The sequence below is a fragment of the Cupressus sempervirens genome, chromosome 6 (genome assembly GCF_028749045.1).
Source record: "Cupressus sempervirens isolate cs-2001-9-10 chromosome 6, ASM2874904v1, whole genome shotgun sequence".
Taxonomy (NCBI): Eukaryota; Viridiplantae; Streptophyta; class Pinopsida; order Cupressales; family Cupressaceae; genus Cupressus; species Cupressus sempervirens.
In genome coordinates, this window is record NC_143123.1 from 129,397,499 (window position 1) to 129,412,737 (window position 15,239).

At 36.4% G+C, this 15,239-nt stretch overlaps 1 long non-coding RNA gene across 1 annotated transcript in view; it reads left to right on the forward strand.

Moving 5' to 3' along the window:
* The window catches only part of LOC149551568 (uncharacterized), a 67,090-nt gene extending 60,512 nt beyond the window's left edge, over positions 1-6,578 (forward strand). Inside the window, exon 3 of the long non-coding RNA XR_016353308.1 lies at positions 6,280-6,578. This is a non-coding gene — a long non-coding RNA (uncharacterized LOC149551568). The remainder of the gene's footprint in view (positions 1-6,279) is intronic.
* Positions 6,579-15,239: the final 8,661 nt, after the last annotated feature.

The following is a 15,239-nucleotide window of genomic DNA, read 5'->3' on the forward strand; positions in this document are numbered from 1 at the left end:
ATAACTACTGGATCCTTGATTTCTCCCTTCATACCTGTTAATAGTTGTTTGAACCAAACAATATTAGAATAATTAACTGCTGCTGCCACATATTCTGCCTCTGTTGTGGACTGAGAGATACAATTTTGTTTCTTGCTTGTCCAAGACACTAGTCTTTTACCAAGAAAGAATGCTCCACTAGTGCTTTTTCCGTCATCAATACTTCTTGCCCAATCAGCATCTGTGAATACTTTTAAGTCCAAATTGCCTCCTATTTTGTACCATAAACCATATTCTTCAGTACCTTTCAAATATTTCATGATTCTTTCAACTGCCATTATGTGATTTTCTTTGGGATTTCTTGAGAATCTTGCCACCATACCGACTGCTAATGCAATATCAGACCTTGTAAGCACTACTTACTGCAATTTTCCAATCATTGATCTGTATGTGTTCTGATCTACCTCTTTTGAATCATCAGTTTTGGAGAGCTTATGTCTATTAGACATAGGGGTTCCAATTGGTCTTGAGTCTTCCATTCCAAATTTCTTTAATATTTCCTTGATATATTTAGATTGAGTAATGTAGATACCATCTTTCTTTTGCTGAATTTGCAATCCAACAAAGAATTTTATCTCACCAAACATAGACATCTCAAATTCTTTACTCATTTTTTCTGAAAATGCCTTGCACAAGTCATCATTTCCTGTGAATAAAGTGTCATTTACAAATATTTCTGCCAACACAATTTTCTTGTTTGGTTCTTTTTTGATTTACAGGCTATTGTTATCATTTGTTCTTTGAAAACCAATCTGTACCAAGTAGTTATGAAGTCTTTCATACCAAGCTCTGGGAGCTTGCTTAAGACCATATAATGCCTTATGTAATTTGTAGACCATATCTTTTTTGCTAGGATCTACAAAACCTTCTGGTTGTTCAATGAAGACTTCCTCATCAAGAATTCCATTCAAGAATGTAGATTTTACATCCATTTGATAAACTTTAAATCCTTTGTAAGTTGCATATGCTAGTAAAGTTCCAACTCCTTCCAATCTTGCAACAGGAGCAAAAGTTTCATTATAATAAATACCTTCTTTTTGAGAATTGCCTTTACATACCAACCTTGCTTTGTCTCTGGATACTTCTCTTTCTTCATTTAACTTGTTTCTAAATACCCACTTTGTGCCAATTACATTTTTATCCTTGGGTCTCAGAACAAGAGTCCAAGTTTTGTTCTTTTCTATCTGTTCTATTTCTTCATTCATTGCTTCAATCCAACTTTTATTTTCCAAAGCCTCTTTAACATTTCTAGGTTTAAATTCAGCAAGTAAACATGTACCTTTCAATTTGTTTCTTGTCATTGTTCCATCTGATTTGTCTCCAATGATCTGATCAGGTGCATGATGCTTTCTGACATATCTTGCTAACATAGGTTATTTGGATTTGGAGTGTGTTTCACTAATTTCATCATGAACTTCACTATTGAGCTCGGGTCCCGATGAACTATCATAACATGAATTATGATCTCTAATTGTCCAAAACAATATCTAGAGTAATCATAATGCATTTGTTATTCACGGCTTCCGGAACATCGGGATCAATAGTCATAATAACAGGGCTATCATTTGTAAGATCATCACCTTACAAAGATTACCTTCTAAATATATATGTCCATGAAAGATCGTCACCTTTCTTTACATATTTGAAGCAACAATAATAGAAGCATAAACACATGAGTTGAAATTAAATTCACTGTTCAAAATTACAATTTAATTATATCAAGTTTTTCTTTGAAGTATACCAACTTCACTTTAGCAAGAGGCTTGGTAAAAATATCAGCTGTCTGTTCATTAGTATTGATGTACTCAAGTTTGATGATATCTTGATCTACTATATATTTGATGTAGTGATAGGGAATTTCAATATGCTTGGACCGATTCTGAAACACTAGATTAGTTGAAAGTTTAATACAACTCTAATTATCACAATGAATGATAGTAGGCTTCAAAGTTTCTCTAAACAGATCAAATAAAAGATTTCATAACCATATAGCTTCTCTGGCTCCTAAGGAAGAGGCTATGCATTCTACTTCAGTAGAGCTTAATGCAATTGAGGACTATTTCTTGCTGAACCAAGAAATCATCCTGGATCCAAGACTGAAGCAATATCTTGAAGTAATCTTACGCTTAGTAGAACTGCCTGCCCAATCTGAATCTAAAAAACCATGAAGATTTATCTCAACTTGATCATATCTAATTCACATGCCAATAGTTCCTTTTAGATATCTTAAGATATGTTTAGCTGCCATCAGGTGAATCTTCTTCGGAGTAACCATGAATTGACTCAAGGTGTTAGTAGCATAACATATGTCAGGACGAGTATTCACTAAGTACATCAATGAACCATGATCTGTCCGTAGAGAGTAAGATCAGCAGGTTTAGATTTATCCATGTCATCCTTCAGTTTATGTAGATTAAGTTCCACAGGAGTAGAAGCTGGTCTGCAGTCCATTATTCCAAACTTTGTTGGAATATCAATAGCATATTTTCCTTGGTTTAGAAAGATGTAGTTTCCCTTTTGCCAAACTTCCAATCCTAGGAAGTAGTGAAGAATACTTAAGGCTTTCATGTCAAATTCAGCTGTCAATTGTTGTTTGCATTTGCTTATTAGATGTTCTTTACCTGTAATTAATAAGTCATCAACATATAACACAAGAATAATCATGTCATTTCCATCTATTTTGAAATATAGATTAGGATCAGCTTCATTCTTAGAATACCCTAGCTTTGTAACTGTTCTCTCCAAAATTTGCACCCTGAAAATTTGCCTTGAGTCCTAAAACTCGCAGCGATTTTGGAGAAACATGGGATCAGCCAAAAGTTGTGGGTAACTTATAACTTGGCTGAACCTTCGGATTCTAGGCCAGTTCCTGTATGATATATCTTATACCTTACTTGTACTAATGGAGAAGTGAAACTTTTAGATGGAAAAGGGTAAAAAGATAACCTAAAACACGGAAAACTTAAAGAAATAAGGTGATACACCAAGATTGATAACACAAAGTACTGCTATACTTGAGACACAATGAAAGTTTTGACAAGACAATCACAAGAAACCCTGCTTGAATATCTGCTAATTCATATCAACAATTTAAGAGAAGGTTTATGAAACTTGAACATATACGAAAGGAATTTGATCACAATTGAATATATCAATAATGAAAACACAACTCAAAACCTATGAACAGCTATTTAGATAAAGAAGGTACAAGATAAGACATCATTCAGAAAGGCCTATTATTAAAACACAATTTGAATAACATCAATCACTTTAACGCACACAACTAAATTCGTCAAAATCCAAAATTGGTTCCAATGAAAACTTTATTTCGATCAAAGGCCCCAAAAAACAGTACAGCTGCATAATGGATCAGAATCATGGAGAAAAAGGCACTAAGGACAAAATCACATAAGTGTCCTCTCTCAAAATCTGAACCCCCTCCTCAAAAATAAGAGGAGTATATATAAACAATACACTCTCTCAAAACAAGAAAAGCTGGGTCGAAATAATGAGTTAACTCATTATTAAAAATCACTAAAAACTCCAAAAACATGCTCAAAATATCCCAAACTAAGGTTCCACCATCCATGCATGAGAAAAATCTAAGAAAGCCCTCCAAACTGCCAAAAATCACTCCATAATGCACTCTAAAGTCTTCAGTTTGAACTGTGTCTCTAAATATATCAACTGCAGCTACCCCTTAAAATTTGGCATTTAAAAATACCAACTCCTCCTTTAACTCATCTTGACTCTTGACTTTTAATTATTTTTTAATTGCATGAAAGTTATTATTAAATAATTGATTTATAAAATATCAATTATAAAATAATAATTACAAATTCAATTCTATGCAATTAAAAATAAAATAAAATATAAATATAACTGAGTCAAGAATGAGTCTTTTGACTTATAATTTGGCACCATTATTATTTTAATTCAATAAAATATTATTATCTCTTAGTTGATTATAAATTATCAACTTAAAAAAATAACAATATTTCAATGTGCATGTAATGCAATAATAGAATGTAATAATGGTAAAAATATGTTTCAAGTCATAAAACTCCCCACCATACTACAGACCCGAAAACTTATCAAATGAGTTTAAGGGAATGTTAAAAAGGAAGAAACGAGCCTTATTTTTGTCATTTCGAATGGAGAAAAAGCAACAAGCAGGCAAGAAAGGGTTAAATGAAACCCTAGCCGCCATGAATTAATGCAGATCTGTGTCTCCCCTTGCTAAAAATGGTCATTTCGTCACATCTGGGAGTGATAATCGGATCTATGGCATGAAATGAAACAATTGTTTGAGGACGTTGACTGCTTAGGGTATCACTTGAGACTCATGGCATAAAAAAACATAAAATGGAGAGCTTTTGGTTGCCGATTGGTGTCTCCTCTTGCTTAGACGCCAAAACGCGGGTTTCTCACTGCTTGCCGGGTGTCCACGATTGGATTTGCCTTTGTTTTCCATGCTGTTACAACTGACTAGACTCTGAGAGCACACTGGAAATGGCATTTTCTTCTACAAACAAAAATGTGGTTCTTGTTTTTCTCTACTGTAAGTGACAATATATTCTCCATTTTCCTTATTACTTCCCTCAGATCATGGCTCGACATAAGGCTGACTAGTTGTTTTAGCCATTGTATTTCTAAAAATATATTTGTCATTTTGCTCTTTCTGTGCTTCATTCGTGAGCTTGCTGGCCATGTGGGTTTTAGAACTAGAAAAATATTAAAGAAAAACCACCCCAGATCTGTGGTTTCTTATGAGATCTTCCACTTATTTTTTGTCTCTTTTTTTTAAAAACACTTTTCCACCTTCTACTTCTGTTGGAAACTACAATGTATAAAGATACTGCATCTATTTCAGATCTGTGCCATATTTTTAAAGATTTTCTGATGTATGCTAATTTTCCTTAGACATTTGCAAGAACTGCTGTAAACCATTATTACCTTCCTGAAAGTAACTATAATACTAGATTTCTTTGTTACTGGCTTTTTGATGGAAATTGTCATGGCGTTGTATTTTCCTTATGAAGGTTTCTCTGTAATTTGTAATATCCATGAATTTACCTTTTTTGCTCCTTTTGCTGCATATGAAATTTCCATTAAGCCATTTGCAGAGAAATTTGTAGACAATTGTGATACTCCATCTGTGTTAACTCCATGCTGGATTGCTGTATGAACTGGTATGTCACAAAATTTATGAGGATTCTTTTAAAAGAAAGTAATACTAGAGTTTCTTTATTAGTTCCTACTTTCATTGCTGAAAGTTGTACATGGCCACCATATTTTCAAATATATCTGTAATAGATGTGAGAATCCCTGTTGATTAAATTTGGTCAAACTCTCAGAAATTCAGATTTCTTTACTAGAAACCATACCAAATTCTTTGCTTAATGGTTCCTGCTGTGTAATGGAAAAATAGACACCATATTGGCTGATGTATTCGCCAAAGATCCATGAAGCTCTATACTGATTATATTTGTTTAAATTGCTAGAAAGTGTGTTTTTCCTTTGCTGAAAATAATTGTTCATACCTGATTTGATGTTTTCTCTCCTTGCTGTATCTGACTTTTTACGCCATAAAAGATTTTAGTAGAGATTCTGAGCATCACATTGCATCAATGGTATCTTGCTATAACGTACTTCTCCCCTTTTCCTTGTAATACTAAATAGCATTCTTTTATTATTTAGACCTGTGATTTCATGAGAGTTGCTGAATGCTGAAAATTGTAACACTTGCCACATTTATCTCTGTTCTAAACGTTGTGCCTTTACTGGTGGTGTTGTAAGTTTATGTGTATTATCTTGCTTTTGTTTGCATTCTGACCTGTATGACACATTCTTTTCACTGACTGAAAATGGTTATCTTTTGTTTTCCTTTGAAGACCTCCTGCTGTAGCTTTCATTCTTGCTATATGAGCGAAACAAAAGGTTTCAAAACTTTGAAAGTTTGTCCCTTTAATGTTTCATTTGCTGTTATTTGTATGCATACCAATTCCATCTACTACGTCTATCCTGTTTTCACCAGATTTTATAAGTAAAAGGTTTCAAAACAAAGATGAATTGTCCCTTTAATACTTTTGCACTTCATGATCGACCTCTCTATCTGCTGATGTATGTCTGTATTTTACTGAGATGAATAGCGTGTAGGATGATGAAAGTGAGATAAAGTGAGCTATCAGCATTGCTTAGATCCCTTGGATCTAACTCATTTTTCTTTTATGGACACAGGGACTGGAAGTACGGGAAGGGCGAGATCCGAAACAGCAAGACGGTGGATGCAGATGGACACCACTTCACCAGTCATTACAGGCAATGACTAGTGCCCATGACCTTTTTCCTCCCTTTTCTCCTCTTTTATGTTACTAATTTCAGTATAGTATAGGTGTATATCAATACGTAGGGACTACTCTCACAGTCAGATGTGTGGGAGAAATTTACTTTCAGCATTTAATTTCTGTCATGATTTGCTCCATCATGCAAATATTGACCATTATTTCAAAATGAATAAAATACTTTTTTTTGATGCATTTTCTGAAAACTACTTGAAAGTAATAAGCATGTATTTTCCTTCATTTGAACATGTGTGAAAAATGAACAACAGTAACATAAGTATCTTTCATACCACGCTCTCAGAGCTTGTTTGAGCCCATATGGTGCTTTCTTTAACTTACATACATGAGTATTCTTGTTTTGAGTAATAAATCCTTTTGGTTGGTCAATGTACACGTCTTCAATTTCACCATTTAGAAAAGCTGTCTTAACATCAATTTGATGGACTTTCCATCGTTTAGATGTTGCAATGGCCAAGATGGTTCTGACTGATGTATACCTGGCAATTGGAGAAAAAGTTTTCTCATAATCGGTACCTTCCTTATGTGAAAAACCTCATGCTACGAATCTTGCCTTGTATTTCTCAATGCTGCCATTAGGTGCATGCTTGATTTTGTACAACCATTTGGAAGAAACTACTAATTTGTTTCTAGGCCGGGGTACAACATCCCATACATCATTTTTTAACATTGAATTGTATTCTTCAATTATAGCTTCTTTCCAAGTTGACTTGGTAAGGCTTCTTTAACGTTAGAATGTTCTGATTTGATAAGTTTTGTTACTAATGCAACATAACAAGACTGAGTTCTTGTTTTCTTGCTTTCTTTTAATATTCATCAGTTTCGACATGATTTTCTTCTATGAATTTTTTGGTCCAAAGTGGTCTCTTTTTATTGTTATTATTTTTCAACATCATCCGAAGTAGGTATAGGTGATGAAGTATCATTCTCCCTCTCATTCTCTACTGGATGATCTTCATTTGTTCCAGTGGCAGGTTCTGTGAATAGCTCATCATTATTTTTAGAAAGGTTGAAGGCAATGTCTTCTTCAAATTTAATATCCTTGTTGATTTCAATTGTTTTCTGACCTAGAATATAGACCCTGTAACTTTCAGAATTTTCACTGTACCCAATGAGAATTCCTTTCTTCTTGGATGGTTCTAGCTTTGTTCTCTTTTCTTTAGGAATGTGCACATAGACTGGACACCGAAATATCCTCAGGTGACTTAGATGTGGTTTGATGCCTGTAAATACTTCTTTTGGAGTGGTATTTTCCAAGACTGAATGCGGCCATTGATTTTGAATGTACACAATAGTGTTAGATGCTTCAGCCCAAAACAAAGTATGAAGGTTTTTATCATGCATCATAGCTTTGGCTGATTCGCCAATTGATCTATTCTCAAGGTCACCGGGAGACGGGGAGACTTTGAGGTCTGCGGTATTGGTACTGGTACCGGTACGACAATTTTTCAAATAGGAGACGGGGGTACTTGGAGACGGCAATTTTTTTACTTTTATTTTTTTAATAGTTTAAAGAGTCTAATACTAAAAGTAAATACATAATTTGAAAATAGTAATATTGTAAAACTAAAAGACTAAAATAAATAATAATAGTAATGTCACATTAAAAATTAAAATAGACTCATAGAGTCAAAGATTTCAAAACTCACATGATCACAATATTGTATCTCATAGACATATTTGTTTTTCAAATATTGCATATGATCACCAACATATCGGATTGATAATTGCTGAGATTATCATTACATATTCATATTTTTTATTTAAAAAAGTATAGTTTGATGTTGAATTGCTGATATGCAAACAAAAATGAACGCTTTGTACAATAAACAAAAAACACAAATATATCTAGTATTAGTATGTTGATGGTACTATCATCTACTCGACAAGGTTGTGATCATCCATCTCAAGGTCTTCAACTATCATGCTCTCCAAAAAATCATCTCTCCAACTTAGGTTCCTCTAATGGTAGTACAACCGGGAGCAAATCATTAAGGCCATTTGGTTCAACTGCTTCTTTCACCATGGCTGCAACATCTCCATCATGTGCAATTTGATCCCATTTTGCTGAGGGACCTTCCATATATGTAGGATCAACATGAGAGAGAAGGCAGAGTGTGCTATGAATGTACACCAAGTTCTCTGCTTTCTTTGATCCCAATCAGTTCCTCTTCAATGAATGAATAAAACCATAAGTGCTCCAGTTCCTCTCAGAAGCTGAAGAACTAGCCACTTGTGATAACAATTTTATTGCAAATGATTGCAACTCAGGAGTATCACCTCCATGGTTCCACCACCATCCTATAGGGTCTTTCTTTGGTCGCATATCATATAAAGCTTCCACTGAAGCAAAATCTCCTTGTCCACGTTCTTAATGGTTTTAATTATTTCTCAAATATTTCTAATTATTGTTGGTTCACTTGGAATTTAGAATAAAAATAATTATTTTAAAGTGTTTCTAATGTTTTTAAAGTTATTAATTTGTTAAATAAAATATTTTAAATGATTTAATCATTTAAATTGTCGGTGGTCTTAATTTTTGCATTAAAAACATTAAAATGAGGGCTAAAATATATAAAATTATTTAATGTTATATTTTACATTTATATTTTATTAGGAGACTTCGGGGAGACTTCACTTTTTGGATTAGGAGACGGGGAGACTTCAGGAGACTTTGTCATGAAGTCTTCAACCTTTTTTGAGGTCTCCGGAGACGCGAAAAGTCTCCGAGATGCGTCTCAGTCTCCGAGACACGACTTTAGAGGGGGAGACGGGTCTCCCGGTAACCATGTCTATTCTTATGTTTTGCAACTCCATTCTGTTGAGGATTATAAGGTACAAAAAACTCCCTCTTAATCCCAACAGTAATGCAAAAATCTTTAAAAATTTCAAAGATGTACTCTCCTCCATTATTAGATCTTAAAATTTTAATTTTCTTTCCTAACTGATTTTCTACTAGGGCTTTGAATTCTTTGAATTTTGAGACTACTTCACTAGAGTCCTTTTGTTTTAGGAAATAGATCCGAGTTCTCCTAGAATAATCATCAATAAAGATTACATTATAGAGGCACCCATTTAGAGAGGGTATAGACATAGGACCACATAGGTCAGTTTGAATGAGTTCCAGTATTGCTTTTAATTATGAAGACTTTTGGGAAAGGTTTTCTTGACATTTTTATCGAGGGCACAACCTTTGAAGACACCTAAGTGATCTGATTTTAGATTAGGTAACCCTTTGACAATTTTTCCTATAGATGACAATGCTTGGAAATATAGGTGACCTAATCTCCTATGCCAGATTTCTATAGACTTTGGGATTTCATGACTTAGTGCAAAATTTTGTTGATTACAAAGTTTATATAAGCTCCCATCTCTAACACCAATATTGATGGCTTTCTTGATGTTAGCATTTTTAGGCCAAGACAAAACTCTGTCTTATTGAAAAACGATTATGTATCCTTGATTAGAAAGGCCAAATATAGAGACTTGATTTCTTTTAATTCCAAGTAAATATAAAATTGTTAAATTGAAGAGTTATGCCAAAATTTAGATGAATGGAACAAGACCCAATACCTTTAATTGGATGAGTGGAGTTATCCCTGATGGTTACCTCTTCTAAGTTGCATTCAGAGTTTTCGAATTTGTCTCGAAAGCCTGTTATATATTGAGATGCTCCACTGTCTATGATCCAAGTGTTTTGGTTTTAGTTTAACTCACTGGAGAGTGCTAGATAAAATGCATGATTTTCTTCTACTTCCTCCTTTTCTTCTTTTATTTCTGCTAGAGCAGCTTGAATTCTTTTTCGTTCAGGACAGACATTATGAGAGTGACAAATTTTTGTCTCATTTAAAACATCTCACTTTTGACCAATCTCTTTTCTTATAAGGTTTGTTGGATTCTCTCCTATTTCGATTGAATTTTCCTTTTCTATTGGAGCTTACTTGAAGTGCATGAATGTCTCCCTTTTGCTTTAAGGTTAGCTCCCTTGAGACTAATCTTGATTCCTCTTGTGTGCATTCATTCTTGAATATTTCAAATTTTGGTTGCTCAGGTTGAGAGCTTAGTCCTTGAATAAAAGTTTCCTAAGATAGAGGAAGTCCCCTTAGGGCAATCATGGTAAGTTCTTTATCATCAATTTGACTTCCAATTGTAGCAAGTTGATCTTTTAGTTCAAAGATTCTTAGAAAATAGGAAGTGATAGTTTCCCCATTGTTAATTTTTATGTATAATAAATCTTGCTTTAAGGTCAACAACCTGCTAGTATTATTGATTTGAAAGGTGTTCTTGATAGTGGAGAACATTTCAAATGCTATAGAAAGGCTAGAAATAGAAGGAAGAATATGATCCTTAATTGAGTCTATAATTATCTTCATGGTTTTATTGTTGTGCCTTTTCCATGTTGTTTTGTCTGGATCATTTTTCCGAATAGTTTTATTTGATTCTACATACTCTTCGAATTCCATGTCTCTTAGAATTATCATGACACAAATTTTCTATGAAGAAAAATTTGATGCCCCCTCCAATCTATCCTCTTACCTCACGTAGTTAACCATTTTGATTTAAAAAAAAAAAAATTCAAAAAATGGTTAAGTCTGAAATTATATATATATATATATATATATATATAAGTTCTGAATAAAATTTCTTATAAGAATGGCTTTGATACCATGTTATTTTATAGGATCTCTAATAGAAAGAATATCAGACTTTACTTACTTCTTATTGTTTGTATGTAGCAAGAGTGTACATGCAGAATGCTCCAATGTACTTTCTCTAGAATACTGAATGCTGAAAAGAATGTATTTGATAATCTGCAATACTAGGACTGCAAGTATGTTATGTATTGATATTGCCTTGTCCACCGATGAGAGCAAACACTTATATAAGATGAAGGGTCATGTCCCCGCAGGGGCATGACTCTACGTGGCCAAAGGCCATGTAGCGTCATGACCCTATGTGGTCACAACCGTTAGTCAGCATAAACAACTGGTGGTAAATCACGCCAAATAAAACATGTTCAATAATACTTAATATGTATATCGATGGCAACATAAATGGAGCCCGATCCCTGATTAGAGATAACAATGTTATAATATCAATAATGATAGTAACTTAATGTGAATCAGCAACAAAAGTAATATCATTAATGACAGTAACCTGATGTGAATCAACAACAGCAGTAATATAGGCCCGATCTCAATCATGTCTTGTGTTATATACATACATATTTGTACATATATACATATGCATATTATCATGTGTATATATAAAAGAGCATAATAGATTTAGATACTCAGTATTACTTTGATTGATGTTAAACTTTCAACAATAATAAAGAATCTCTAAATCCTTTATGTCTAATTCAAAAGCCAATTGTTTACCGTATGGGGTAAATAGATTAATGCACACAAACAATAGACAAGAACAACAGTACTCCTTTTATTATTCGCATATGCCAAAGAGATTACATAATGCTTATCATGATGATTACAATGATCTCGGATGGTGTATATATACTTCCCGAAGGGATTCGTCGGCTACATAACAATTACCAAAGGGCTCGTCGGCTACATAACAAGAACCTTCCCGAAGGGGCCCATCGGCTACATAACAATTACCGACGACATCAACTTGTCGGCTACACAATATTTATCGGCGACATCATCCCCCCCAAAAGAAAAGTCGTCTCCGGACGACAACACAACAAAACTCAAAAACAACTAATTACATTCATTCATAGATTAAAAACAACATAAACATCATGAACTAGAAGGCTGTGTCTCTGACTGTGTAGACCAGCTGTGTCGTAGCTGATACACTTGTTCTGTCTGAACCTTTAAATTAGCTTTGATCTGCAAGTTCTCCTCCACTATCTCCTTCAGCATTAATGTGACCTCATGGCATTCAGCCTCTTTCTAGTCATGTGCTTTCTTTGCCGTTTCCTTCTCCTGTAGTGCTGCTGCAAGTTGTTGATCTGCCTTCTGCTTCCCTCGTGCAATTTCCTCGAGTTGTGCTAACAGTGCTGTCCGCTCTGTTCCCCATGCAATCTGCTGGGTGGCAAGTCGGTCAACCATCTCCTCTCGAGCCTTCTTTGCGGCCTCCCGAGCTTCTTGCCCAGCCTCTGCCTGTCATCTCTCTGTGAGCACCAACTCTGCCAAGCATTTGCTTCTCTCGGTGATGTCGTTGAGGCATGAATGGATATCCTTATCCTTTTCCTCTGCTACTGGTATAGGACCCTGCATGTGTACCCTTCCTTCTGCTCTTTCTAGTGCCGTTGCACTTTGATCTCCTGCTTCTAGTGATGTGGGGACCTCGACAACTTCTCTGTTTGACCAAATTGTCTCTAGCTGAAGATCCTCTCGCATGGGAGACTGAATCGAAGGACCTTTGGTAATAGGGGCAAGTAGTCATCGTCTTAGATACTCACTTGCCTAGCTTGCTGAGCTAATCTGTGCGGCTGCTGGGCCTAGTGTTTAGCCTCCGACATGCTCAAATCCGCATCCTGATCCGCTGCATCATCTAGCAGTGTGTCGGCTATTGTGACTACTGCATCCGTCCCAATCACCTCTAACCGGACTTGCTCTTGTGTCCTTCCCTGACCATCTCCTCCCTCCTTGGTTGTCAACTCTGCTACTGGATGCGGCTGAGGTAGACTTACTGGTACTGACTGAAGTGATCCCTGCTTCTGAGGTACGGAGGTCGATTCCTGAACTGTTGGCTGAGGTTGTGTTCCTGTAGGTGTGTCCGCTGGTGACGCTGTCCTTTGGCTTCCTGAAGGTTGGGCAGCCGATGAATGTGAAACTGATCTTGGTACTCCTGCTGCTGTCCGTGATCTAGGGTTTAGGGTGACTGGAGTCAACACCATTGGATGTCTAAATTGCCCGAACCTTGGGATGTGAACATCTGCCATAGTGTGCATATGCGGAGCTAAAAATGATGGCGTAGCCATCAATTGCCACAGAAAGCGAAGTGGAGTTGCTGAAATCACCTCGACTTCCTCATCATCTTGCTCCACCTCCTGCATTTCCTCTAAGTCGTCCTCCTCACAAGATGTATCCTGCTGGCCACTGTTCGTGTTTCCAGATTCCTCCATCTCCTGTCGTACCCTTTTTTGGCCAACACCTTTCTACCCTCTAGGTGAGTCTAAATGCCTCCACTGCATTATTGGAGGCTCACTGGGTACTATCAGACTTGGCTGTATTTCCAACTTTTCTTGGGGTACCATCCTCGCAATTGCCTCCAGAAAGAGTCCCATGGCATAATGCGGCATGCAAAATGTTTTATGCTGCAATGTCATGAACTCATTCATGCGTGTGGCCAATATAGAAGCCCAGTCATAAACCCTCCCATTCATGAGTCCATTCATCATATTGACGAGCGGAAAGGAGATGTCTAACACCCTACTAGACCCTGTAAGTCTACTCTTTATCACATCCATGAGACACCTCCAATGGCCTTCTCTGATGTTAGATTTTCGCAACCCTCTTCCCCTTGAGGTGTCGGTAAGGGCATCTTTCTGCTGCTGTACTTGGTCTTTGTACACTAATTCTACTAACTTCAATTTCCTCTCCTTGTCCATCTTTCTTGGCCTACTGTCAATTTTCTTTCCTCCTTGTGCTGTTCCTAGTATGCCAAATACCTTGGTAAAGTCAATTGGCCTGAATGATACCACTACGTCATATCCCAAATACGAAATTGTACTTTTACGAGGGTGCCTGTCATATGCCTCAATCATAATACGCAACACACCTTCGAAATCTTAGATACAGAAAATTGGCATCCGGATTGCCCACTCTACCTGTGCCTTCTGTATGCTTGCTTTGACGAGGTGGTCATTTGAATTTTCATTCCACCATTTCCTGCATTCTAGCCCATTCAACCGTTCGAATGCTACGTTCTACAGTGTTATCTATATATCCGGCTTGTTCCGCACTTTGGCCCTTTGTTTGTCCTTGCCTTTTTTGCTTGGCCGCGCTCCATAAGGCCCTGCTTGTGTATTTTGACTCATGGTTGAATCTTGATCAAGTTTCTTCCTCCAAGCTCTTTTTTCGGCTGACTGCATCAATTACCATTAGGTCAGTTACTTTTTCCCGTATATTCTCCTTGAAAAATTGCTCCCCCTCTGTATGGATCCATACGGTCTTCCTTTGATGTCTTGAGAACGACTGGTTCTTGTGTTCTGGTACAACCCTGCTCCTTCCCTTAAATTGTATGTTTCCTTTACCTTGGAAGGTACTGACTTCACTACACGGGTGTAGGTAACTACTCCATACACCGTACAACTGTACAGATGGAGTGCTGTCGGTACGGCATGGTGTCCTACTACTAGGATGAAAAATCTACACCACCTCCTTGCCTTGCCAGTTCTCCAATCCTGCCGCTACTCAATGTGTAGAAGTAGTGGTATGTCGCCTTTACTTAATCGATCATCCACATGGGTTCCATGGCCTTATTTGTTCTATGCCTCCTCCGTCTTCAAAACTCATCCTAAAACCCTTACTGGAAAACATGGGCTATGGAGTCTCTTAATCCCTTGTACATTTCATGCTCAATGCTCATCTCTCCAACTCATGGTTCATGTGAAGAGGAATCAACTTACCCTTGTACAAAGGTGGCGCTCCAAGAATCTGATATATTGGTCGCACTCCCACCTTGATCATAACCTAATATTGAGTTTGATATTTGATCATTCCCTTGCCGCCTCTATCTTCCCTATATACGCCTCTAGCTCTGTTGCCATATTCCCATAAGAGAAATGAAAATAAGAGTGCCACCCAAAAAAATCCCTCCTCATGAATACTGCTTAATTTTTATAATATATCTCACGTGTATGGTGGA